This window comes from Ailuropoda melanoleuca, chromosome 2 (genome assembly GCF_002007445.2).
Source record: "Ailuropoda melanoleuca isolate Jingjing chromosome 2, ASM200744v2, whole genome shotgun sequence".
In the NCBI taxonomy this organism is placed as follows: domain Eukaryota; kingdom Metazoa; phylum Chordata; class Mammalia; order Carnivora; family Ursidae; genus Ailuropoda; species Ailuropoda melanoleuca.
This window is the reverse complement of record NC_048219.1, coordinates 190375401-190390506: the sequence shown is the minus strand read 5'-3', so window position 1 is coordinate 190390506 and position 15106 is coordinate 190375401.

Genomic DNA, 15106 nt, shown 5'->3' with positions numbered 1-15106 from the left:
TTTTCCAAATAAAGTAACACTTGCATATTTCAAAGAATAGGACCTGATGTCTTTAGGAAACCTTCTTCGGCTTCCTCTGTGGACCCAGAGTAGAACTGAGAAGACCATTGGCAGCCACTGCCCATGTCCAGGCAAGATGTCTATGTCTTGGACAAGGATGGTGGTAGTGAAGAAGGAGCAGTGGACAGATTCAGGGTAATTGCTAATAGATTTGATGGGGAGCGGTGGGAGGTGTGGGAGGAGTGCAAGAAATCAAAGAACACCCTGGAACCTGTCTAGTACTCCCGCTAATCTCCACTAACTGGGTTGTCAACTCCTTGAGAGCCCAAAGTCTTTCATGATGTCGGCACCTCTGGGACCCAGGCTGGGGCTTTTCTTACAGGGGGTCTACACCATTGTTTAACTGAATTGAAAAGAGATATGGGAGTCAGAGCATCAATTAGCCCCTTTGCCAAAGTGTAGCCATGTGCAGAAATGTCAAAAAAAGTTCTGTTTGGGGGATGTCTGATTGGCTCAGTTGGTTAAGTGTCTGCCTTCAGCTCAGGTCATCATCCCAGGTTCCTGGGATCGAGGCCCTCATCGGGCTCCCTGCTCAGTGGGTAGCCTGCTTCTCCCTCTGCCTGCCGCTCTCCCTGCTTGTGCACTCATGCTCTCTCTCTCTCTAACAAATAAATAAAATCTTTTAAAAAGGAAAAGAAAAGAAAAGCTCTGTTTGGTGTTCTTTGAACACCAGTGACCCAGTCTGAACCTCTCAACAGAACCTTGTTCTTATAGGGGTCCTGCTTCCCCTCTGGCTGACCTGGGTAGCTGCAGGAAGGAATCCAGAGAAATCTCTGAAAAAGATCTTTTACAAACTAAGCAAAAGCAATTTACTTTTTTTTTCTTTTAAACTGTCTTCAGTACTGTTACGTTTAAATTCATCTGGTCTTACTGATTGTTTTAACACCAACCGCTGACAGGCTTTGAAAAGCATTGATAAGCATATGGTTTCCTGATAACTTTACCTTTAGTATAAGTGTGACTAAGGGCCCTCATCCATTTTTATACCTTGAGCAAAGAAGTCTAAGGCACACACACAAAAGTCTTCTTTGAAGCCAGTAAAAACAATGTTCAGCCACAGCCGTATTCTGTGACGTACGAATGTTGAACACTTTCTACTAACCTTCCAACGGTACTGAAACCAACTTTCAAAAGACTGCCAATTATTAGATTTTATCTTAGGTCAGCTAGTATTGTTTGCTTTCCTTGGCTCTTGTTAAAATAACCCTAAAGAAATGAATATCTATTTTCACTTATTTACTCATTTCAAATATGGATACCAGGGGCACCCGCGTGTCAGTCAGTTAAGCTCTGACTCTTGATCTCAGCTCAGGTCTTGATCTCAGGGTCATGAGTTCGAGCCCTGAGTTGGGCTCCACACTAGGAGCGATATATATTTTATATATATCTATATCATCTATATGGATACCAAAGAGATTTGCTACATTCAAGACCTACACAAGGTCTTCCAGTGGCTCCACAAAGCTTGGAGCGACACAGAGCCTCAGAGGGATGTTCCTGCCTTTTCCAACCTCAGGCAAAATTTGGCATGCCTACAAGTGCCAGTCCCCGAAAACTGCCCCACCCAATCACAGCAGGACACCATAGAGGGAATGAAAGCTTTGGTCCTCACTCAGACCCTGAGAAATCAGTCCTAGTGCCCTCTACCACGGGTAAACTCCTTTGATGGCTTCCTTCTTCCACTCACTCGGACACTCTGGGGCCCGCAGCTCTGAGAGAACCACATCACACCTGCTCCCCGAGCTGCTGCTACGTGGCTCTGCACGCCTCGGGCTCTGCTTGGTCCCGAAAGGAGTGGGTGCAGAGGGGAGCTTGTCTGGGCTTGGTTATTACAGTACTCACTTCGGTCTTCCCTCTTCCTGTTTCTCCTCACAAGGGGAAATGGGAGACTGAGGCAGGCAAGCATCTGGGCTTTTGTGGGGTGAAGTGTGTCAGCTTGGGGGCTCATGGGTGTCTCCTATGTTCTGTCTAACCCAGCATGTAGACTTTATCCAATCATTTACACATAACACACACTCAAAAATTGTGGATTTGTAGCAAACGGTTTAACTCAATACCTTTAAATGTCTAAATGCATAATCCAGAATAATAGCTAACTTGTGTAGCATTCTTAGGTATCAAAACATTTCATATCTGTAAAGCAAGGGTATCTGCCAGGAAGCAGCTCTTTTCCTATTTACCAACCATGATAGAAATGCGTCAACATTTCAAATTTTTTAAAAATTTTGATTACATACATTGAACATACATTGTTATATCAGTTTCAGGTGTGCAAGACAGTGATTCAACAATTCTTTACATTACTCAATGTTCATCATGATAAGTGTACTCTTAATCCCCTTCACCTATTTCACCCATCCCCCCACTATCTCCCCTCTGGTAACCATCAGTTTGTTCTCTATAGTTCAGAGTCTAATTTTGGTTTGTCTCTTCTTTATTTTGGTTTTTTGTTTTGTTTCTTAAATTCCATATATGAGTGAAATCATATGGTATTTGTCTTTCTCTGACTGGCTTATTTTGCTTAGCATTATACTTTCGAGATCTGTCCATGTTGTTGCAAATGGCAAGATTTCATTCTTTTTTATGGCCAAGTTATATTCCATTGTATATATATACACCACATCTTCCTTATCCATCCGTCAGTTGGTCAACATTTAGGGTGCTTGTATAATCTGGCTACTGTAAATAATGCTGCAATAGACATGGGGGCATGTATACCTTTGAACTAGTGTTTTCATATTCTTTAGTTAAATACCCAGTAGTGGGATTACTGGATCATAAGGTAATTCTACTTTTAAGTTTTTGAGGAACCTCCATACTGTTCCCCACAGTGACTGCACGAGTTGGCATTCCCACCAACGGTGTACAAGTCTTCCTTTTTCTCCACATCCTGGCCAACACTTGTTGTTTCTTATGTTTTTTATTTTAGCCGTTCTGCAGGTGTGAAGTGATACCTCATTGTAGCTTTGATTTGCATGTCCCTGGTGATGAGTGACATTGAGCATCACTTCATGTGTCTGTTGGCCATCTGGATGTCTTCTTTGGAGAATTTCTGTTCATGTCTTATGCCCATTTCCTCATTGGATTATTTGGGTTTTTTTGGTGTTGAGTTGTGTATAAAGAACTTTCTTTATATATTTTGAATACTAACCCTTTATTGGATATGTCATTGGCAAATATCTTCTCCCATTCAGTAGTTTTACTTTTAGTTTTGTTGGTTGTTTCCTTTGCTGTGCAGAAGCTTTTTATTTTAATGTAGTCAAAATAGTTTATTTTTGCTTCTGTTTCCCTCGCCTCAGGAGACAGATCTAGAAAAATGTTGCTACACCCAATGTCAGAGAAATTTCTGCCTGTGCTCTCTTACAGGAATTTTATGTTTTCAGGTCCACATTTAGGTCCTTAATCCATTTTGCCAATATTTTGTTGAGGATTTTTGCATCTCTATTCATCAGAGATATTGGCCAGTAGTTCTCTTTTTTTGAAGTGTCTTTATCTGGTTTTGGTGTCAGGGTAATGCTGGCCTCATAATATGAATTTAGAAACTTTCTTTCCTCTTTTATTTTCTAGGGTAGCTTGAGAGAAATAGGTATTAACTCTTCTTCAAATGTTTGGTAGAATTCACCTGTGAAGCCGTCTGGTCCTGGACTTTTATTTGTTGGGAGTTTTATGATTACTGATTCAATTTCATTGCTGATGATTGCTCTGTTCACATTTTCTATTTCTTCCTGATTCAGTTTTGGGAGGTTGTGTGTTTCTAGGAATTTATCTATTTCTTCTAGTTTGTCCAATTTGTTGGTATATAATTTTTCATAATATTCTTATTTTAGCCTTTGTATTTCTGTGGTGTTGGTTGTTACTTCTCCTCTTTTATTTCTGATTTTGTTTATTTGAGTCTGCTCTCTCTCTCTCTCTCTCTCTTTTTAAATGAGTCTATTTAAAGGTTTACCAATTTCATTGATCTTTTCAAAGAATCAGCTCCTGGGTTGATCAATCTGTCCTATTGGTTTTTTAGTTTCTATTTCATTTATTTCTGCTCTTATCTTTATTATTTCCTTCTTTCTCCTGGTTTTGGGTTTTGTTCTTTTTCTAGCTCCTTTAGGAATAAGGTTAGGTTTTTATTTGAGATTTTTCTTGTTTCTTAAGGTAGGCCTGTATTGCTATAAACTTCCTTCTTAGAACAGCTTTTCCTGCATCCCAAAGATTTTGGACCATTGTGTTCTCATTTTCTTTTGTCTCTGTGTGTTTTTTTATTTCTCCTTAGATTTTAATCCACTTTGTCATCCTATTCTTTTGATTGAAGTGTTTAGTCCATTTACTTTCAAAGTAATTATTAATAGGCATATACCTATTGCTATTTTTTGATACTTGTTTTGTGGTTATTTTTGTAGTTCTTCTCTGTTCCTTTCTCTCCTTTTTTTTTTAAGATTTTATTTATTTATTTTAGAGAGAGAGAGAGCAAGAGAGTGGAGGAGGAGGGTAAGGAGGGGCAGAGGCAGAGGGAGAAGCAGACTCTCTGACAAGCAGGGTGCACGATGAGGGGCTCTATCACTGGACCCTGGGATCATGGCCTGAGCCAAAGGCAGACACTTAATTGACTGAGCCACCCAGGCAGCCCTTCTCTGTTCCCTTCTTCTCTTGCTCTCTTCTCTCTGTTTGCTGACTTTCTTTAGTGATATACTTGGATTCCTTTCTGTTTTTTGCATATCTATTACTGATTTTTGATTTGTGCTTACCATTGGATTTGTATATAACATCTTAAGCACATAGCAGTCTAATTCAATTTAATGATCACCTAAGTTTGAACCCATTCTTTATATGGTGTCATAATGTACATCCTTTATTTTGTGAATCCATTGACTGGTTTTCGTAGGTACACTTAATTATACTGCTTTTGTGCTTCTCATTTTTCTGACTCCTGTTTATGGTCTTTCCTTTCTACTCAGAGTCTCCTTTAACATTTCTTATAGGGCTGGTTTAGTGGTCACGAATTCCTTTAACTTTTCTTTGTCTGAGAAGCTTTTTATCTCTTCTTCTATTCTGAATGATAGCCTTGCTGGATAGAGCATTCTTGGCTGCAGTTTTTTTTTTTTTCCTTAGCACTTTGAATCATGCCACTTCCTCCTGTCTGTAAAGTTTCTGCTGAAAAACCAGCTGATAGCCTTATGGAGTTTCCCTTATACATAACCATCTTTTCTCTCACTGCTTTTATTTTATTTTTTTTTAAGATTCTATTTATTTGACAGAGAGAGAGAGAGCCAGCGAGAGAGGGACCACAAGAGGGGGAGTGGGAGAGGAAGAAGCAGGCTTCCAGTGGAGGAGCCCGACGCGGGGCTTGATCCCAGAACGCCAGGATCATGCCCTGAGCTGAAGGCAGATGCTTAACAACCAAGCCACCTAGGCGCCCCTCTCTCACTGCTTTTAAAACTCTCTCTTTATCACTACTTTTTGCCATTTTAATTACTATGTGTCTTGGTGTGGACTTCCTTGGGTTAATCTTGTTGGGGGCTCTCTGTGCCTTCTGGATCTAGATTTCTGTTTCCTTCCCCAGATTCAGGAAGTTTTCTGCAGGAGAACAAAGGGGTGGGGTGCGCTGTTAGCAAGTTAGGTAGCAAATGTTGGCACTACACTGGTTCCTGCAGGTGTCCTTGTATCTTGGCTGTGCAGCAGGTGAGGGAAATGCTGCCCGTCAACTGCTTTATTCCTGGAGAAGTCTTCCAGTGATCCCTGCCCCTCCAGCACATGCTCTGAGATTAGTAAACAAATCTCCCTCCCATATAGCCCAGGTGTTTTTCAAACCGATGCTTCTATGCTGTATCTCTGTGGAGCTATTTGTTGTGTTGTCTCTTTAAGGACAGAGACTCCATTTCCTTTCTTCTTCCAGATCTCCCAGAGCAGGGCCTGCTGATTTTTGAAGTTCCAGGTGTTAAGCCCCACTGATTGTGAGAATTTGTGAACTTACGCCCCTCTGGTTTTGAAAGCCAAATATTATGGGGATTTGTCTTCCCCATGCAGGATCTGATCCCCTGTGATGTGAGAATCCATTTCACTCCCAACTGCATCTCCACCCTTCCTACCCTCTTTGATGTAGGCTCATCTCTACACTGAGATGTGGAGAGTCTGTTCTGCCAGTCTTCGGGTTGTTTTTCTGGGTTATTTACATGGATGTGGATGTTATCTAGTTGTACCCATGGGATGGGGTGAGTTTAGGGCCCCTCTCTCCACCATCTTCCCCAGAAGTGTCAGCAATCCAAATGTGTCAGCATTTTAACACCCTGTATGGCCATACTAGGAATACCAGCTGAATATTAGCCTTTCTATACCCAGAATGGACTGGAAGACAGTTTGGGACAGATAATGCGGCATCGGAACTCATAATTAAATATGGTTTTCCCACCGTCTGAAGAACTACTTCAGAAGTGTATCGGGGCGCCTGGGTGGTGCAGCGGTTAAGCGTCTGCCTTCGGCTCAGGGCGTGATCCCAGCGTTCTGGGATCGAGCCCCACATCAGGCTCTTCTGCTATTGAGCCTGCTTCTTCCTCTCGCACTCCCCCTGCTTGTGTTCCCTCTCTCGCTGGCTATCTCTATCTCTGTCAAATAAATNCGGAACTCATAATTAAATATGGTTTTCCCACCGTCTGAAGAACTACTTCAGAAGTGTAAAGGATATAAGATTGTTTTCGGTCTCAGTGCTAGGCTCACACAGAGCTTCTGAGCACAGGGGCCTCAGGCCTTGTGTTCACAGCATGGGCAGCCTTAAGCCAGGTGTGACACAGACTAAGCTTGCCTCAGTTGCTCCTTTATCTCGCCCTTCCTGTACACATGCTCTTGCCTGGCCTTGGCCTCCTTCACCCCTGGATGCTCTGTCTGGTGTTCCCTGAGATGCCACCAATGCTCCCAGAGGATTTCTTGCTCTTGATACACTCATCCTATATCAAAATGCCCTGCCTGTGTCCCTTTCCCTCAGCTCTCTGCTCTCTGCTTAGAAACTGAGAAACACATCTGCATTCAGCTTCCTACAGTTGAAAGTGTGGTCTCTCCCAAAGACATCTGAGTCATAAAAACTATTGTGAATGCCCTCAAAAGATAAGTTGTTAAGACTCCATGAAGGTAATGCTTAGGAGAGAAAAACTTCCAGGTACGCTACACAGTCAGGGAGGGGGCTGGTTCTACCCATTGTGCATAAAATTGTCCCTGATTTCCAGGAACACATCCTTACCATGCTCTGTGGGACTGAGTAAGTAAATAAGAAGGGCACCTCTCTGGCCATGCCCCTTCCACAGCTCACAAAGCAGCACCTTACTGCCCTTGATCCCCAACTGGTGAGACCTAAGCCAGTTGGCTGGAGCTGTGACTCAGCCAGAACCAAGGGTCTGAACTTGACCACCTCATCAGAAATCAGACTTGACCTGAGATCAAGGGAGCCACAGTGTATGAAATAGGGGGATGGAGACAGCAAACAGGCCCTTGTCTCAGAATATCCTTCTCCCACCCATCTTTTGTCCAGGCTACAATCCACTGAATCATAAGAGCTTCTCAATATTCCAGTATCGATGAGAATAAACACAGCCCCTGGGAAAAACTATATCTCAGTGTTTATTCATTGATTCATCTTTCCCAAACATTTTTGAACATTGGGAATATGAAACACATCTACAGTTGTATAATTTAACAGTGATCCAAAATACATCCCAAAGCCTCCGGGTCTCTATCTTATCATGTTGTCACTCATCTCTTCTCTGCTTTATCACTATCTGAAGTTAGGCCATCTATTTGTCCACTCATCTGCTTGCATCCTTTCTCACCTTCCCCAACATGTACCCCACGACAGAAGAGACCTGACCTGGTGCATCACTGTAATCCCACTGCCTAGAACAGTGTCTGCATGTAGTAGCACACTGGGAATATTTTGTTGAGTGAATGAGAGTAAGACAATGATGGTGATGAGAGTAAGACAATGATGATGATGGTGATAATGGTGATGATGGTGACGGTGGTTAACGCTGGGAGTAGCTATGTTGTGCAACACACTGTTCTGGTTTCTCTATCCAATCCAATGAGGCAGATGATATTATTATTCCCATTTACTCAGAAAATGGATACCAGAAATCTCAAGTAAAATGCCCAAAGTCACACAGTTAGTGAAAGGCAGAACCATACCTCAAACCCAGACAACCTGGCTCCAGAGCCCATGATCATAACCACTTCATTGCACTGCTCTGCAAAGAGAAGAAAGACAGACCTGGTCCCTTAGAGAAAATTCTAGTGGGGAACTCAAAACACGAGATGAATGGCCATCCCACAAGCTAGAATGTGATAAATGCAATGAGAAGCCATAGACTAGGCAATGAGTTAGTTCAAGCGGTCTCAAGAATATCCTTACCGAAGGGCACCTGGGTGGCTAAGTCGGTTAAGCATCTGCCTTTGGCTCAGGTCATGATCTCAGGGTCCTGGGATTGAGCCCCATATCAGGGTCCCTGCTTAGCAGGGAGCTTGCTTCTCCCTCTCCCTCTCTTCTGCCTGCTCCCCCTGCTTGTGCTCTCTCTCTCTCCATCCCTCAAATAAATAAAATCTTTAAAAAAAAAAAGAATATCCTTACTGAATGGCAGAATAGGGTGCCTTGAGTTATGGAGAGGACTGCCAGGAAAAGATGGGGGGGAAAGTATCCCAGAAAAAGGGAATTGTATGACAAATGTGAAGCCATGTTTGGAGACTGGTGTGAGGCAGAAAGGGAGTCCAGTCCAGCTGGAGCCCGGGGCTGCAGGGGCAGAGGACTAAGTGCGGGAAGCTGAGGCTGGGTGGGGGACAGTGGGGCATGGGCACTTCACGTGGAAGGGTGTGACCGGCTCTGAAACTTACCTCTGAAATGCCCATCTGTTCTAGCTTGGCGACCAGGAATAATGGCCACTAAGACACTGGGGACCCGGCAGGTGGGCAGTTTGGCCTGAGAATGAGGAATGTCATTTCCAGCAGTCAAGGTAAGGGGGGGGCTTGGGAGACCCACTTGGAAACAATCCAAGGACCAGTCGATGTCAAAGGCTTGATGGGCAAGAAGGCACCTGGAGGGAACAGTGGGAGGGGAGAGATGGGCCACTGAACTAGGAAAGGGTTGGGCTCCAAAAACACTTAATGTGTTTGACAACTTTGCTCTGGACCATCCCTGTTCATAGAGGTCATTTAAATTCTGAACGTCAGACCTTCGTCCTGAGACTTTCTTTCCTTTCTCCTTCGCCCCAGTTCTTGAAGCGCTTCCTGCAAATCTCATCCTTTTGGAGCCTCTCAGGCCTCTGGGTTTTCTGTTAAATTTAAACAAAACAGAGTATCTATTGCTGATCTGTGGTGCTATTTAAAATGTCCTGAGGCCGGACGCCTGGGTGCTTCAGTTGGTTAAGTATCTGTCTTTGGCTCAGGTCCTGATCCCAGGACCCTGGGATCAAGCCGCCCCCCCCGCCCCCCATCCCCCACCCAGGGAAACTGCTTCTCTCTCTGCCTGCCACTCCCCCTGCTTGCTCAGTCTCTCTCTCTCTCTCTGACAAATAAATGTTATAAATATCTTTTTAAAAAATTTAAAAATGGGGCGCCTGGGTGGCACAGCGGTTAAGCATCTGCCTTTGGCTCAGGGCATGATTCCAGCGTTATGGGATCGAGCCCCACATGAGGCTCCTCTGCTATGAGCCTGCTTCTTCCTCTCCCACTCCCCCTACTTGTGTTCCCTCTCTCGCTGGCTGTCTCTATCTCTGTCGAATAAATAAATAAAATCTTTAAAAAAATTTAAAAATAAAAATAAAATAAAATAAAACAAAATGCCCTGAGGCAAAACAAATTTCAAGTGGGAGCGCATCCTTCTAATCCCCAAAGCAGAGTTTTTGTAAGGAAAAGGGAGCAGATGAACCATGGTCCGAGACTGAACTAATGAAAAGATGTTTACGCTCAGCAGCTATTTTGCTGTCGGCAATTAGAAAAAGTTGACATCCAGAGAGGGAAGTAGGACAAGAGCAGTGAACCAGAGGATTCTCTGCAAGGCCCGTAGGAACAGAGCAGGACCTCTGACCCACCCAACGGCCGGCAGTGTCCCCCACACAAGCATTCCAAGTGCTTGTTGCCCAGGGCACTGGGGCCTTCCATCTAGAATCAATTCCGTGCGAGCCACGGAATCAATAGAAATGCAAGGCACACAGGCCCCGTGTCATTCCGGATCCTCGTCCTTGCAAGGGATGGATCTTAACCCAAACTGACTCAAGAGCGCTCATTGGTTCATGTAACAAAAAGCAGATTCTGGAAAGCATGGCTGGGCCCAGATACTCAAATGAGGGCCTCATTTCTTTGTGGTTCTGTAATCTCTAACCTTAGATTGTGCGCCATCCCCATGTCCGATGTGGTAGCAAAGGCTCCCCCCCCGCCCGGCAGTTTGAGGCTTGGGTCCCACCAGCTTAGTGAGGCCAGCAGAGAATGCCTCTTTTCCAACAGTTAAACCAAAGTGCTGGGATTGGGGTGATTAGCCTGGTTTGGGTCACGTGTCCATTCCTAAGCTGATTTCCACACAGAGGGCAACAAAGATGGAGAGATGTTAAGTCTGCAAAGGAAACTCCTTGTAGCTTTTCTATATTTTCGGGGACTGCATAAGATGCAAGACCAAAGGCAGAGAGACAGGAAAAGAAAAAGCAGTGAGATTAGCCAGCTTCCTGCAACATTGTTAACGAAGGCCATAATAGCGCTGTTTGATACTAAATGGAATTTGGCACCGGAAAAAATTCAGTTAGCAAATAACAGGGAACACTCATGTCCTGCTAAGTGCCAGGCATTGTTCTAAGGACTTCACATACTTTCCAAATCCTTCTTTACTCCTAAATACTTCAATGAGCATTTCCTAAAAGCAAGGACATTCTCTCACGTAACCAAAGTACAATTTCCAAAATTAAAAATTTAACAAAGTTATAACACTGTTACCTAATCTCCAGACCAGAATCAGATTTAGCACTACGATCAGTAGAAACAATCTGGGATCCCACATCGCATTAGTTGTCACGTCTCTCTCTTCTTTAATCTGGACCGTTCCTGGATTTTTGTCTGTCTTTCACGACACTCACCTTCGTTTTGTTTTGTTTTTTTAAAGATTTTATTTATTTATTTGAGACAGAGCGAGCGAAGAGAGAAAGCACATGAACAGGGGGAGGAGCAGAGGGAGAGGGAGAAGCAGACTCCCTGCTGAGCAGGGAGCCCGACATGGGGCTCCATCCCAGGACCCCGAGATCACAACCTGAGCCAAAGTCAGACTCTTAACCGACTGAGCCGCTCAGGCGCCCCAACACTCACCTTCTTGAAGAGTACAGGGAAGTTATTTGTTGAATATCCCTTAATTCAGGGCTGTCTACTGTTTCCTCCCGATGAGATGTAGGTTATGTATTTTTTGTCAAGAGTCTCGTGGAAGAAATACTGCTTTTCTCAATGGGTCACATTGGGAGGCATGTGTCACTTGACTCTATGTGCTCTAAACCATTTACACCTTATATCAACCCAAGAACTAGATAGTCTTCTTCTCCTCCTCCTCCTCCTCCCCCTTCTTTCCTCCCATTTTACAGAAGATGACGCTGAGATGTAAAGAAGTAAGTAAGTAAGATGAAGTAAGGTGAAAAACTAGTAAACGTTGGGATTTGAATCCCGCCGATGAGGCTCCAGGATTCATGCTCTTAACCACTAATTTAGGCTGCCTCTCCAAAGGGCCACCATCAGGCCATCGTCTCTCTGGAGTAGAATGGGTTCAGATGACACCATTGTCACCAGGTGAGAAAGAAGTCCCCTGCTTACCTGCACAAACATCTGCTTTGTGTGCTTTCTCCTATTTAATCCTCACGATAACCCCTGGGTCTGGTCCTGCCATCGCATCTTCTCAAGGGCTAGTGCCCAGGCACCCTAAACACAGAGGGGAGCGGTGGAGTGCAGGTCAGGTCTGACTGACCTCCCAACCTAAACACCTAAGCTCCATGTGCTCTTGGCTTCTGCCACACATGCTCTGCTGTTTTGTATGCAGGAAGAGGACAGCTTTTTGGTTTTCATAATCATTGGTTTACACAGTCCTAGGAGTTTCCTAATGCCGGCCTTTGGCCTGCTCAATATATTGAAATTGACTGATATTCTCTTGCAGAGGAAACTACGTAGGCCCAGCTGGGGAACCTGCCTGGCAAACAAAGTTACAGAAACCGTCTGGGGCTGGAAGAGCCACTGGTGTCCCAGAGAGAGCACTGGAAGTCCAACTTGCCATCAAGGTGAAGAGGAAAACTGGAAACCTCAAATAGAAGGCCAAGTCAACATGAGCAAAAGTCAGGCAGAAAACAGAGTGGAGGAAGGCCCAGGGGCAGGACAGAACAAAGAGGCCCAAGAGCACTGCCTCCACGGGGCCTCCACGGGGCCTCCACGGGCTGAAGAGCTGGAGGCCACTGTGACCTCTTGCTTATCGGTTTCCTAGGTTTTTCTGTCCGACTGGAAGGTACAAAGTAGAAGCATAAGAAATTCACCAAAAGTGATCACAGAAAACAGAGTCGTAGAAAAGAGAACCATCCAGCTTCTATGTAAAGTAAGAGAGCCTGTCTACTGATGCTCCCTTAAACTACACATTGTCCTACAATAGCTTGTATTTGTTTTCCTGGAGAGCACACCTGTCCCGCAAGAAGAGAACGGCTCAAGTGCCCCCATCCAAACTCCTTGCCTCTTATGTTCACAGCATCCACATCTCATCTCTTCAACTGGATTCATCAGAAACATTTCCTCCTGCAGATAAAGACTGAGGTCATGACGGACAAGAGAAAAATGCTAGATCTTTCTCATTGCAGCTCATGGAGTCCCAGACTTAGTCCTATTCATTAGTGACCTTCTCAAAGAACATGATGTGGAGTTGACCTTTGAACATAGAGCGTGAATGTTTAATGTCAACGATCCATTTCTGGACACTCAAAATATTTAAAAAGTAGTCTAAGTTACAAGCGTACTGTGCTTTAAAGGAAGTGATAACATTTAAATCTAAACCTATAAAACAATGAAGTTGGTATATAAATATATTGGCATGTGGGTATTCTTCTAGCCTCAGAAGGATGCATCGGGCATTTGTGTTAGTGAACACCCTGACAGCATTAAAATAAGTTTTGATATACAAGCAACTTTTCAGGAAAATGGGTATTGAAAAAAAGAAGAAACACCTATAGTTGCAAGAAAAATGTTTAATGATCGCTTACTAACATCACTGATTTCCTAAAAGTCTTTAAAAATCATGTACAGGATTAACCAACAGAATTATCATACCACGGCATCAAACTGAGCATTACTTCTTTTAAGACACATGCATGAGGAAATGTTCGGTTGCCGAGTTTGTGAAAACACTGGCATTTTTAGACCTTCTACTCTAACTCCACTTCTTACTCACATGCTACTCCATGAAGATACTGATTATTTCTACCAGAAAGGAAAATGTAAGACACTTGGAAGACTAGGGTAAAGACGGAAACGTGTCATTGATTTTGCTATAGTTTACGATCTGTCCTTGAATTTGGATCCATGGTAAAAGCAAGCTTGCAACCCCCAGGGGCAGGAGAAGTTTTGTTGGTGTTTGGGATGAAGTCTGGGGAGGTCCTACACCAGGAAGAAAATTCCAACCTGAATGCTTGGGATTTCTCTTCACGTCCTTGCTTCTAACACCCCTTAGGAGAAGCAAATGGCCTTCTCACTCACCAACCAGACCTTCGGGCAGACACTGGGGCTCTCTCACGGCTTGTGTATCAGACAGCTGTGTGTGAGCAGTGAGAGAAAGGGGGGTGTTGCAGGAACCACAAAGCAAGACACAGGCTGATGAGCTTTAAAATAATGAGGCTTTTTTATAGGAATGCATTAGACAAGTATGTAAGAAGCACATCGGGACCATGGTTTTATGGATATTATTGCTTAAGATAAGGCTAAGGAAGGTATTTAAATGAACGAACAGAGTTGTGTAATTAATTTATCTTGGACTTCAGATAAATAGATGTGGATTCACCATCACGCTTGGATCATAACCCATTCTCAGCACTGCTTATGGGTCAGTAAACCTTCTGCAAGCTTTTCTGTAACCGGAAACTGGCCCCCATAAGCATGGAGGCCAGATAGAGACCGAGCATAGTGGCAAGCCACTCCAGGTTGGTAGGTGGCAACTCTAATAAGCAAAGGGAACTTAGAAGGGAGGCTTGCCTTGGGCAGCCTCAAGACGACTGGATCCTCACACCTGTCTGCCAAATCTTAAAAGCTTATATAGAGGCCTTAACTGGGTTCAGTCACATACACTGTGCGGTGTTCCCAATGCTACCTACCATCTCAAGACTCTGTCCTCGGAGCAGCCTCGGGGAATGGGAAAAACAGATGGAGCCCACATTTCAAGGATAGGGGACGGAGGAGGGGTCTCCAAGTGCCCAGGTGCAGCTCACAGATCAACAGGTGGTCTCATCTTCTCGATGACCTCCCCAACGCTCCACCCCTCGTGACCAGCTATTACAATTCGTATGCCCCCCTCATCTGCAATGGCCCTGCGCGGTCAGCAGAGGTTTCACTGGCATGGAGATGGCTCCTTTGTCGTCTGGCTGGCTGCACTGGGGGCAGATGCCATCGATACAGGCAGACGTGAGAGATAAAACAGAGTCAGACATGATCCCCCAAATCGGTGACAACTTTTTCCAACTAAGAGCCTTGTGACCCAAACCACTGACTTATCAAGTCTCCTCGGCTGGGGGTCGGATGTCCCCCTGTGATTTAGAAAAGATGATACAGCAGCAGACTCATCAGGTGTGAACACACAACATTCTGTCTGGATAATGACACAAGTACTTCCTTATAGTAACAACGTCTAAGGCAGTAATCATGTCTAAGGTCATTCGGTTTTAGCTTTCTCATCAGAGACATTCCAGCGTTCACTGAGGACAGACTGTTGGCTACCACTGAAGACTTGCCATGTGGATTTTGTAAGGACTTCTACAGAAGCTATAACATCTTCCAGGCCGGTGGAGGGAAGAGAGTTGCTGTCAACTGATCATAC